Source organism: Peromyscus eremicus, chromosome 5, assembly GCF_949786415.1.
Source record: "Peromyscus eremicus chromosome 5, PerEre_H2_v1, whole genome shotgun sequence".
Lineage (NCBI taxonomy): Eukaryota > Metazoa > Chordata > Mammalia > Rodentia > Cricetidae > Peromyscus > Peromyscus eremicus.
This window is the reverse complement of record NC_081420.1, coordinates 40,754,452-40,767,696: the sequence shown is the minus strand read 5'-3', so window position 1 is coordinate 40,767,696 and position 13,245 is coordinate 40,754,452. Positions and strand designations below refer to the sequence as shown.

Below are 13,245 nucleotides of genomic sequence, written 5' to 3'. Positions count from 1 at the left end.
AATGGGAAAACCTGTGAGAAACATACAGCAGGTATTTATAGGAATAAAACCATATAATCATTCAATTCTTCAAAAAGTGCTTTCAAAGAAAGGTAGATCGTGTTAAAAGTCATAGAAAACACAAAGCAGATAGGGTTGGACTATCTGAGGCCGCCAACACTGAGAAAGTGACTATTCTGTCACGGAATGGCTTTTAGTGTCCTGTACATGAATGCCAACCTCCACAGAGTTCTAAGTCTCTTTCCTAAGATGTTAATGGAAATGATTTTAATTTAAGTAGATGTAGCTAGAGTTTTCCTGCCTGGCCCACAGTCAGGACAAATCTCTGTCACCTGCCAGTCCCACAGCTGCTCAGACCCAACCAAGTAAGCACAGAGACTTATATTGCTTACAAACTGTATGGCCGTGGCAGGCTTCTTGCTAACTGTTCTTATAGCTTAAATTAATACGTTTCCATAAATCTATACCTTGCCACGTGGCTCGTGGCTTACCGGCGTCTTCACATGCTGCTTCCGCCTTCCTGTTCTTTCTTTTCTCCTCTCTGTTAGTCCCGCCTATACTTCCTGCCTAGCCACTGGCCAATCAGTGTTTTATTTATTGACCAATCAGAGCAATTTGACATACAGACCATCCCACAGCAAGTAGATTTTAAAAAACTAATGAAAAGTGGTTTTGATGCTGGGGGTTGAACATAGGACTTTACACTCACCACTGAACTATACCTCCAGGCCTCTGTTTACTTTTTATTTTGAGACAAGATCTCACTAAATTCCCGAGACTGGCCTCAAACTCAGTCAGTAGCCCAGGCAGTTCTTGAGTTGCCATCTTCTTATCTCAGCCTCCAGAGTGGCTGGGATTATAGCCCTGTACCAACAAACCTAGCTGGTTAACGGCTTAGTATGTTGAACCTAAGCTTATCCTGGTAAAGGTAGGAAAAATTAAAGACATTCAATTCTGATCCTTCTTACCCAGCTCTTGGGAAGATTTACTTGAAATGAATTCAGAAGAATAGTGTGGAGGGGCAGATTTTGAGAAATTATTTTGGACAAAAAAATTGGACCTTTCAGATTATGGAGCCAGATCATCGATTGCAGCCCAGAGCTGAAATCACCTGGAGTTCCTGTCCCTGAGCAATTTTGACCACATGTCTACTCACACAGACATCCCCCCCCCCCCCCCCCCCGCTTTGGAATTTGGAAATCACAACCTTCCTTCAGAGAGGACATTCTCTCATTGTCTCATCTTGAATACGCTGGGGTGTTACAGGCTGTGTATTCTACCACCTTGTTTGTTTGAGACAATTATGTGTAGCTCAGGTTTGCCTCCAGCTCACTGTGTAGCAGAGGATAACCTTGAACTCCCTGATCTTTCTGCCTCCACCTCTCAAGTGTGAGGTTTACAGGTATGTGCACCGTCATCCCTTCCAATTTTTTTTCTTTTTCCAATTGTTTCCAACTACTGTCATCAACAAGTGAGGGACTGAAGCGGGAGGGGGAAAGCAGGTGTTTTACTCCTCATTCTATGATCACAGTTTACAGAGACACAGCCAAGTGTTAACAGAGATGGACCATGCAGCACTCCCTTATTGTGCTGGGAATCGAACCCGGGACCTCTCATACTGAACGCGGCACTACACCACTGAACTGTACTTTCAGCGTCCTTTGTGTGTTTGACTCCTCCAAGTTCTAAATATTTTCGATTCATTTAATGACTGGGACAGAGGCCTCTCTACATAGCCTGGAAGTCACTACCTAGATGAGAGAGACCTGCCTCTGTCCCCTGAATGATGGGATTAAAAGACTTGCACCACCACACCAGCCTTCCTTTTATTTCTGGAACTCGGAGAACATTGTTTCCCTCTGGGTCTGTTTGTTTATTTATTTATTCTGTTACTTTATTGTATATTTAGTTTAACTTCAAATTTTATGTGTCTCTGGATGTGCCTGTGTGTCTGTGGGAGTGGTGGGTGGGGGGTGGGTGAGGTCCCAGTTCAAAACTTTTCACTAACAATTTGCATGTGGAATGTGCATTTGTGTGTGCAGAATTGTGAAGGGCCTCTCCTGATCCAGACAGTACTCTCTACATGAAAAGAAAAGTTTCACAAAGTTTTCGCTTCCTCTCGTACTCCAGGAAACTGTGAAGTGGGGGCTGGAGGACGTCCCCATACACGTGCTGATGCAGCAAGGCTTGCAGGTGCTGGGAACTAGCGTTGAAATGGGTACATTCAAAAACAGTCTGTTCAGTGGTGGATTTGTTTTAGATATGAGCAAGGAAACGTGATTAAAGACAATTTAAAGATGGGAAACTTGGATGTTTTACTGAGGTATACACAGTGTTGATGGAGAGAAGGAAAAGCAACCTGGAAACTAAGATCACTTAACTCCTGCATGCTTAGCCTGCAGTCTACCTCTGAGCCACACAACCAGCTTGATCTGTTTAGCAACGACTGTGATTGGTCTTGATTTTGGTTGTTCTCAGGCTTTATAGGAAAGATTTGTGTTCCTGATTTCCAAAATGAAACCCAGACTCAATCCTTTTTTCACCTGCGAGTGTGCCGTTAGTTGTGAGTGCTACTTTAGAAGACATCATTCTTCCTCTCACTTTGTCAGTGCACGCCAAGATCCGTTCCTGGAATTCCCTGAGATCCCTCACTCCCATAGAGAGGGTACCAGAATGTGCTCTGCGTCAATATTTTTCTTTTGGTTGCATTTAATTCCACATACAAAACCGTCGGCAAGACAAAAGATACTGGAGAAACAACACAGAGTTTATCTACTGCTATGAATCAAACTACTGAAAATCAGGCCATTGAAAACAAGACACACTTGTTTCCATACGCTCCCTACAGTCTGAGTTGAAATTTGGGGCATGGCCACTGAGTGTTTTCTTTTCTTTTCTTTCTTTTTTTTTTTTTTTGTTTTGTTCTGTTTTTCTCAAAAAAATTTTTTTGAGAGAATAAGAACTGATATTTTCATTTTGCTCTGGGCATACTGGGCCGGTACACAGGCTGCTGGCCTCCGTCATATTAAATCAATATTTATAATATTCCACTACAACAAGTTTTGGGCATTTCACTAAAATCCACGTGGAAGGGCTACAGACTTTCTCTGACTTGTTTCTCATTCTTAGTTCTTTATATGAAATTATGACTAGAATAATTAAGATAACGCTGAGTGGGAAAATCCCAGTGGAAGATCTAATTTGGAAAACTTTTAACAAATCAAAAACAAATAAACACAAAAACCATTGCCCAAACCCAAAACACCACCACCAAAACCCCACAAAATCTGGATAGCACTGATCCACTTTTTTTTTTGTTTGTTTGTTTTTGTTTTTCAAGACAGAGTTTCTCTGGATAGTTTTGGTGCCTGTCCTAGATTTCGCTCGGTAGACCAGGCTGGCCTTGAACTCACAAAGATCCACCTGACTCTACCTCCCGGGTGCTGGGATTAAAGGTTTGCGCCACCACCGCCCAGCTGATCCACGTTTTGCTTTTTCCTTGCAGCGTTGTGTTGGGCCTGATGCTTCAAAATTGGCTTGTTTTTTGTTTGCAAAGTCTTCGGTTGATAACAGCTATGGACATAGTAGGGTGTGTAGAGGGGCTGGTGGTAAAACAGCACCATAAAGCCCCAACTTTTAAAAGTGAACCACTGGTTCACTGTAAGGCTCTGCTGGGATTTGAACCCAGGATCTCCTGTTTACTAGACAGGCGCTTTAACCAGCTAAGCCACAGAGCCCTTGTGAGTAAAGGTGGTTTCCACTTAGGAAAGAGTACAGGTAGGCAGTGCTGCAGAAACTGTAAGTACCTGAAAATCAAAAGCGTACCGTTCCTCTTGTACAGATGACTGGGCAACCGAGACAGCTTGGGTTCCTTGGAGTTGCTGTGGGCCCTTTGAACCGTAGTGACTGAACACTCACAAGATAGTGAGTCACGTATCTTGTGTACCACATTCTGCTACTTTTCCTTAGCAATGCATATACAATTAAAACAATAAAATTGGGCTTTGATTGTCCAGCTCATTGCTGAATTATAAAAGTCTTAATCACTTAATCACTTAATCACTGAGCCCTGAGCTGAGTCATCAGTATTTCAAAAACAAAAAAGCAAAGGAAGGAAGGAAGGAAGGAAGGAAGGAAGGAAGGAAGGAAGGAAGGGGGAGAGGGTGGAAAGGAGAGGAAAATAAAGAATTACAGAGTTAGAAAATCATTTCAAAGTCAAACTATAGTTTTCCTGGGTGAAGACTTGAGCATCAACATACTACGTGATACCAGCAGTACAGGGGATTGTTTCACTAAATATTCCGAATTCCCGTCTCACAGAGGAATAATCTTATCATCTGATTTGTAAAGTTGCCTTTAGACGCCAGCTTTGCCAAGATTCAGGGATGAAACCAGAGCCTTCGGGTCTTCACCACAGTGCTCTCTCGGATGAACAGTCTCCGCCTCGCAGGAAAGGGCTTTTCTTTCATCTCTTCTTGTCAGTTTTCCCTTCCCTTCTCTTTTCCTTTTCAAAGTGTCCTTGACGCACCCACCTTCCCCATTCAGAAGGACCCGGAGTCTATTCTGGCCCACAGTGCTGATTAGAGCCCCACCTGTCGGTGGGGAATAGATGATACTCCCGTTTGGATGATAGAGCCGACGGGAATCCCACATGCCTTTCTGAGCCTCCACATCCTAAAGGCACAGCTCAGAAAGTTAAGGAAACTGAAGAAAAAATTCTTGAGGCTCATTTTTCTATTAATCTAGGTCTTTAGTCATTCATAATCTTCAAAGATACAAAGACACTGGCAGCACACCTTTGCTGAAAGAAGACGATTATATGTAAACATTTCCTCAAACCTCGCTTTACTCTTAGTTTTTCTAAAACACTTTCTCCTCACTTAGGTGATACACAGAAACAATTTTACTTCATAAACTGAGTTGTATGATCAAAATTATATTGGTCCATCAAAGTTATTGTTAGGGCCACAAGTTTAGACTGCTAGTAGGGAATGGTAGAATCATCCAAAAGTACAAAGTGCGTGTCCCAACTAAGTGTGGCTGTGTGGCCATACCCTCCTCTGAACTTCCACAAAGGCTCCTGGCAGACTGTCCTTCTCTCCCTCCCCCTCCTTCCTCCTCCACCTGCTCCTTCTCTTTCCTCTTTTCTTCCTCCCCCTCTCTCTCCCTTCCCGAACCCCCACCTCTCCCTTCCTGACCACCCCCCTCTCCCTTCCGGAATCCCTCTCTTTCAACTACTTACAGGAAGGACACATGGAAGGAGGGAGGTCATTACAAGGGCAAAGAATTTTGAAATTCATGTGTGTACATATATGTATAAAATGTATGTTTTTCAAACTATCATATTGTACATGGTAAGTATGCATAATTTGCCAAGTTAAATGTCTAAAAAAATAAAATGTTTATACCCCATGAGAAAAGTCCAAGTTTATATAAATAAGCAAAAATAGCTTTTTAAATCTCAAAGGGGTTAAGAAATATGCTGAGAAAGACGGCCAATACGTAAGTAAACTAAGAATTGCAGGTAGGAAATCTGGGCGCAAGGTCTTCAGCCTAAAAGACAGATTAGTAGATGGAGGAGCTCAGGACTGAACCCAGTGTCTCAGCATGCCAAGCATGCCACTGCTGAGCTACACCAGCAACATCAAAACTTGCTTCATCAATACCCCAGTGAGGTCTTCCTATCTGTGACTTTTCAGACCCTAAAAAGTATTGGCTACGTAGATCCCTTTTACACAACTCTGTTCCTTCTGAACCTGCTAGACTGCGTTCTGTCTCGAAGTCACACCAAGGAAAGGTTAACAATGCCAAGGCTCACTAGTCTAGGTGCTGTACTCTTGGCCCCAAAGTCAGCTCCCAAGATGATGCCCAGAGGGTACTCCCATTGGTCCACCTGAAGGCATCCCTAGATACAGCAATCATCTACAACTTGAGCAACTTGATATTTCTCTATAGATTTGCTTCTTGGAACCATGTTTATGTCTTACATATTAAAATTTAAAAATCAATTCAACACACAGAGAGAAACTATTTTAAACTCGAATACCAACAGGGAAAAAGCCTCAAGAAATATAACACTTATCAAAATACAATGTATACATGTATGAAGTTGTCAAAGAATAACTAAACATATTTTTAAAATATGACACCATAGAAAAAAGAGAGTGAACCCAAGTGAATGTTTTGTGCAGATCTTTGACACAATTGCTTGTTAGATACAATAGACCCACACTTGAATTCTGAGTTCTATTTAGTTTGTAATTTTAAGTGTGTGTGTGTGTGTGTGTGTGTGTGTGTGTGTGTGTGTAAGAATAAAGCCGATGTTGGAAGCTAGTATTCTCACTGTGAAAGAGGGTGTACGGACTGGTTTTGTGTGTCAACTTGACACAAGCTAGAGTCATCAGAGGAAGGAGCCTCAGTTGAGAAAACACCACGATGAGATCCGGCTGTAAGGCATTTTCTCACTCAGTGATTAATGGGGGAGAACTCAGCCCGTGATGGGTGGAGCCATCCCTGGGCTAGTGGTCCTGGGTTCTGTAAAAAGGTAGACTCAACAAGACATGGGAAATAAGTCAGTAAGCAGCTCCCCTCCATGGCCTCTGCATCAGCTCCTGCCTCCAGGATCCTGCCCTGTTTGAGTTCCTGTCCTGAATTTCTTCAGTGATGAACAGCAATGCTGAAGTGTAAGCCAAATAAACCCTTTCCTCCTCACCTTGCCTTTTGGTCATGGTGTTTCATCGCAGCCGCAGAAACCCTAACTAAGACAGAGAGGCTACACAAATTTCAACAAAGGCAAAGAACAGCTCTGGCCTAGCTTTGTCTATCAAAACAGTGCATGAACAGTTGTACACAGACGGTGAGCAGAACTAGCCTTAGGTATTGATTACTCTGTATGGATACTACTAAAAGGAAACCAATGTTCTAGGAGAATTTGTAGTTGCAAGAGGTGCTAGGACAGGGAAAGGACAATGTGAGCCTAGAATACCATTCCATGCCAGAATGTAAGGAGTTGCTCCGAAAATAATGGGATGCTCAAAAGGTCACAGGATCTACTGTAGATTTTAGAAACACTAAGAATGAAACCAGTTATTGAACAATAAAAGTCAATAAGAATACTCGAGTCTACACTGATGTGAAGAGAAAGCGAAGGAAGGAAGGAGGGAAAGGCAAGTTTGTCTTGTGATATCATGCCAATGCACAAATGCAGAAAGAATTCTGACCATCATGCAACAATGGATTCAGACAAAGTTGATTTTTGCAGTAAGGGACATTGGGCCAAGAGAGGGCCTCATAAATGCTAGGCAAGCACTCTGCCATGGAGGTATATCCTCGGCGTCAGGCAAAATTTATCAGTCAATTGTAAAACTATAGATAAAAGTCTGATTTTTAAAAGCCATGTATGTGGTTTCAGAGAATTTGCTCATGGAGTTCTGGTGAAACTTGGCTCTGAGGGAAGGGAGGAGACTCCACAGCTCAGAAGTGGTGCTGTTTGGACTTACAGACCAGTACACCGCACACACGACCTTAACTTCAGAGACAGCGGACGTTAACCCAATGGGCTAACTCATGACAACTCTTAGTTTGTTTATTTTGTGTCAGGGACAAGATTCTGTGGCCCAGATTGGCCTGGAACTCAATATGTGGTCCAGTCTTCTTCAAACTCAGCAATCCTGATGCTCCAGCCTCTGGAGGTACCTTCGCCACCATGCTTCGGATATTTGGGATATCATATTTATTTATTGTGAGTGAAGAGTATTTTTTTTCTCAGCTTGGTGCGTGCCCTATTGTTCTGAGTTTTTCACAGGCTACTTTTTAATTTTAATGAAGTCCAATGTATTAATGAGCGTTTTCCTGGGTCGTGTCTTTGGTGCTCATTTCTGCCACTGTTCTCTGCTGAACGCAGAAACCGAACCCTTGTGTCTGCTACTGCGGCAGCAGAGCCTTGGGCAGAGGTGGCGCTTAGTGACTGTCAGTGGCGCTGCACCTGTGTGGATCCTGGGTGAGTTTGCTGCAGCCAGATCCCTTCAACAGGCTGCAGAACCTTCCAGGATCCCTGGTGACGCTGAAGTCCACAGGTCTGTGCTTTGCGGTCAAGTGGGCTTAGCCCTTGCCGGTGTGGACAAAGACAAAGGCAGATGTTCACGTTTTCATCTTATAATATTTTCACAGTTCCTTTTCCGGGCGAGGCCAATCTACATTTGTAAATTTGGGCCTTTGAGTTGCAGAAAACGCTCCAGAATAGGGGTGAGGAATCTCTCTTCCCTCAATCCTTCCTGCCTGTGCCTGGGATGCGACTTGGTCACCAGAAGAACCGGCAGTGCGGAAGGTTTTGAAACTTGTTTTCCTCTTGGCGATTCTGCCACTGAGGTTTGTTGAGGTCTCAGAAGGAGCTGCTATGGTGCAGCCGGACTTTATCCTTAGTAGTCCAATAGTGACTCCCCAAAGACAGAACAGTTCTGCGTAACACGCTGGGATTTTTAAAAGATAGGTATTGTGTACGACCACTCTCACGCACTGGGGGATGTAGCTCAGTGGTAGAGCGCATGCTTCGCATGTATGAGGCCCCGGGTTCGATCCCCGGCATCTCCACAACCTTTTATCTATTTTCTCACAATAATATATATTTAAATTTCTTTCCCACGATAATATCTGTAAGCTTTTCGTGTCCCTATGTTTATTTCGTTTTTATATGGCTATCTAAAAACCACGACCTTCTTAGAGAGAACGCTGAGGTGGTTGTTGGAAGTCAGGTGGAAAGTCATCCGGTGAGAGCATCCGGAAGGAAGATACAATCAGTAAAAATAAAATGACTCCAACTTATTATTATTATTATTATTATTATTATTATTATTATTATTATTATTTTGGAAATAGTGGAAACGGGAGAGGTACTAATATCATCCATTGCTAATATTCGTTGAGAATTCTATATAGGAATTTAGGGGTCCCCTGAATAGAGAATCTCTCACACATTGCTCCAATTACCATTTTATTTCTTACAGTGACTCTGGCCTTATTAACAGCTTCTGCACAGGACAGCTAATCATGTTCAGTGTGAGAGGTCTAGGGAAATGGTGGAGTTGAGCCTGGAACCCCGGATTTGCAGGCTAGGGAAAAGCACCAAAAGCTGTTGAACAATGCCTGCCTAAGCAACCTAGAATAAAACTTTAAAAAGCCAGGTGAACGGTCCACAGGAGCTGAGCTTGCCTATCTGGCAGCGGGCTCTGGGTCCAGGCCCCTGCAACACCATCGTAACAACAAAAGACAGCCGTAGAACAAGTTGACCGAAACCCATAAAAGCCTGACGTCCTGAGAGCCCGATTGGGTTTGGATTCTGGACACCGAGTCACTGGTTTTCCGACTCCTGGGTTCTGTGTTGTAACTGTTACAAAATAAAGCTGAAACCTGAGCACAGAGCTCCAGTTCTGAAGCTTAAGTGGATAGAACCTCAATGTTCCTTTCCTACTGAACACTTTTCACATCAGGAAATCATCCAGAAATATTATGTCTGCTTTAATTTGTTTTTAAACTTGTCTTTCCTTGTGGAAATAGGAAATTTGAAACTTGACTAAGAATCACTGATTACGTTGGAAATCAGCCTGGGCAAGATGAGCATGAGCTTGGCTTTAATTAGCACCAAGTATCTGCATCTCTTTGTATTTGCTTCATGTATAAGAACACAACTACAGAATGCTGTTTTCTAAATAGTCATCCTAAGCATTCATGTGATTTTTTATTCGTGGCATGTCAAACTAATTTGCTTTTATTTCTCATTCCAGCTAGGGGTTTGTTGATTTGGAAGAAAAATTATGTATCTAGTTTAAATGAACTCTGTGTTTTATTCCAGGATAGTAAAGAACAAGTTAGGAAATGTTTGTTGAAAAGAAGGGTATTGGTTTTGCTGGGTTTAGAAGCATGGCTTATCTGCATGGCCGACCGTTCACCATCTGTGATGGAGATGTGGCTGCCTAAGCAAAACTAAGTTCATAAGACTAATAATGAAAACCAAGGAAAGACTGTTGGAAAAAAACCAAGGGCCACTGCCCTGCCCATCACATGTAGTTACATGAAACCTAAGCTCTTATTCACCTTTCCCCAAGTCCTAAAATACTGATCTCTACACTGTGTTTTCAAGTTTAAAGCATCCTGCCCTTTTCAAATGGTTCTCTTGCAATATGGCTTCTTATTTTGTCTGTTCCTCATCCACAGGATGCACCATTTCTGTATTTTGATGTGATTAGTTCCTTATCACTTAGATTTTATTTCAGCAGGGAATAGAATAGGAAGCACACACCTACAACCTCAGCATCTAGGAGGCTGATACAGGAGGATCACTGTGAGTTTAAGGCCAGCGTGGGCTACAGAGTGAGACCCTATCTCAAACGAACAGCCAAACTAGCTACATCAAAAACAATCATCTGACGAAGAGATGAAAATATTGGACCTGAGTTTGGATTCCACCATATGCACGTTAAAGCCAGACATGGTAGCATGTGCCTGTAACTGGCTAGTTTGGCCTAAATAACAAGCTCCAGGTTCAGTAAGAGACCCTGTCTTGAAAACTAAGGTGAATGGATTGGGACTTGCACTAAGTAACTACCAGGTTCTTAGCCTCTTTTGGGTTCAGAAAACTATGTAAGCCAGCCCAATAAATCCTCCTTGTCATATGTAAAATAATTAAAATAAAATAAAATAAGGGCTCAGCTGATAAAGGTGCCTGTTGCCAAGCCCAATGACCTGAGTTCAACCCCCAGGACCCAGATGGCGGAAGGAGAGAACCAACTTCTGCAAATTGTCCCCTGACATAGACAAAAGCAAAATAAATAAAATATTAAAAAAATAAAATAAGGCAGAGAGTTATAGAGAATGACCTCTAACCTCCATGTGCTTATGCTTGGGTAGGTGCATCTGTGTGCAAATATGCACATATGCATACACACCATACGCGCGCGCGTGCGCGCGCGCGCGCGCGCGCGCACACACACACACACACACACACACACACACACACACACAAATCCACCTCGGTCTGCTTCACCTAAACAGCCTCTCTCTCTCCTTTGCTCTTTGAGTTCAGTGGAGACTTTCAAGCAACCAAAACTATCTTCAAAACACAATGAGACAAACTTACTGATCTGGCTCAATCTGTGGTCACAGCTTTCCAGAAAAAAGCTGCTCAGAACATGACAGGACTGTCCTCCAGAACAGATCCAGTCAAAATCCCACCTCTTGGGGCAATTGATTATTTATACTATTATTCTCAGTGCATTTACCATCTTTCTTTTTGCAGTCCAGACAGGGAATCTGGGGAGCCTGGTAAGCTGTCAGGTGACCATGGCCAGGTAGCCTGTGCACCCCTTTGTACTGCTGAGAACTTGGGGTTACCCTGCACTCCCCAAGCCTGTGCAGAGTGTGCAATCCCTTCAGAAGACTCTTTGAGGTCTCGCTTTTAAGAACTGTGAGAGAAAGTTGCAACTGCAGTAACAATACTGTGTTTCACACTGGAAATGTTGAGAGCAGAAATCAAGTTAAATGTTGTTTACACAAGTGCACACGTAGGTGAAAACAAGGAAACTGTGGGAGCTGATGAGTGTGTTGACTTCCATGACCATGACGATGGCTCCAGTTGTACACACATTTGTGTAAACCCATCAAATGGTGTACATTGCACAATTTCAGATAAGAGAATGGTTTGTTTTGCTTTGTTTTTAGAACTACTGAGCCTGGAGAGATGGCGCTGTGGCTAAAAGTGTAGCTGTTTTTCCAGAGGACCGAGGGTTTCACAATCATCTGAAACTCCAGCTCCAGGGATCCAGGGAGTCAGATACCCACTCTCTCTCTCTCTCTCTCTCTCTCTCTCTCTCTCTCTCTCTCTCTCTCTCTCTCTCTTTACACACACACACACACACACACACACACACACACACACACACAGAGTTTTCTAGCCTTGGCCTTGGCTTACTGTTCTCTCCTGGTATTACTCTCTCTGCCTTCTAAATCCTTAGTTTTGCCTCAGTTTCCCTAGTGTTCCCATCCTCCTGGTTTGCCCACAGGTCTCTGTGTATGTGAAGATTTCCCTGAACTCTCCAGGGAGGAGTAAGATCCGACTTGCTGAGAGGGAACGTTCCAAAGGTGGCAGAGACACTCCGTGCACAGTAAGCAAAGCCCCAGAGAAGCTGAGTCGGCGAGGAAGTTCGCTCCTGACTTCATCCCTGCCGGCTCTGAAGACTCGCTGAGGAGTCCGAGATTCCGAGCGCTACGGGTTTCATTGGCATCCTTTGGATAAAGCCTGGGGCAGTGGGGGTGGCAGTCTAACGTCTCGATCCTTTGTACTCCCAGTGGCTGAGACAGGGAAGCTGGTTTTTATTGCAGAACCCTGTCCTCCAAGGCTCCTAATTTTGATTGGGTTTTGAAGTCCGGGAACAGAATACGGAGACGGGCAAGCACCGGCCGGTGCGTGCTTTCTTTCTCCCCTTAATTGCAGATAAGACTTAGCAAAGCATTTCCGGTGTTTTCTGGAAGGATCTCTCCTTAGTCCTGAAGGAGAGGAAGGCGCAAGAAGGGAGGATCTCCGGCCCCAGATTGTTCATACCCGTTATTGAGACTCTGTGAAAGTGCAGGTTGATTAGAATAGCCTGGAAACAGGATCTTGTTTTTTTTTTTCTCCTTAAAGGAAAAAGTTGACCAAAAAAAAAAAAGGACCTTGAATTTTATAAAGATGAGTTGGAATTCTTAGCTCTTGGGTGGTGGGGATGTAGCTCAGTGGTAGAGCGCATGCTTAGCATGTATGAGGTCCTGGGTTCGATCCCCAGCATCTCCAGGTCTTTTGAGAAGAAAGATGCGCCTTCATTTTTAGAATTCTAATTTTCTCCTTAGTCTACTTAGGGCTATACACAAAGCGACGTGGTGATAACTGTGATAAAGTGTTCATTTGCCATATCTGTGATCACTGCAAACAGATTCACAGCTCTGACCACGGAGGGATGGTTTTTCTCCTTCCCCCTCGCCCTCTTCTCACACTGGAAAACCCACCACTTTATGACAGTTAGTGATTTGTAGCACTTCTGGAAGGGGCTTTGTCTGGTGGCCCCTTTGTCTAAGAGGTATACCTCCTTTGAACTTTTGCCTCAACTTTCGACTTGCGGCATTCTGTGACATTAACAAGTAAAGGGAGTTTAGAAAAGTTTTCCAGTGGCCTTTTTCCGCCCCACCCTCCACCCCCAAACAAGCCAGCAGTAACCATCA

General features: G+C 43.5%; 3 non-coding genes across 3 annotated transcripts; 2 read left to right on the top strand and 1 right to left on the bottom strand.

Moving 5' to 3' along the window:
• Positions 1-3,663: 3,663 nt before the first annotated feature.
• Positions 3,664-3,737, bottom strand: Trnat-agu (transfer RNA threonine (anticodon AGU)). Its single transcript has one exon. It is a non-coding gene; the product is annotated as a tRNA-Thr (tRNA).
• A 4,780-nt stretch (positions 3,738-8,517) lies between these two features.
• On the top strand, positions 8,518-8,589 carry Trnaa-cgc (transfer RNA alanine (anticodon CGC)). The gene has a single exon. It is a non-coding gene; the product is annotated as a tRNA-Ala (tRNA).
• A 4,159-nt stretch (positions 8,590-12,748) lies between these two features.
• Positions 12,749-12,820, top strand: Trnaa-agc (transfer RNA alanine (anticodon AGC)). The gene has a single exon. It is a non-coding gene; the product is annotated as a tRNA-Ala (tRNA).
• Positions 12,821-13,245: the final 425 nt, after the last annotated feature.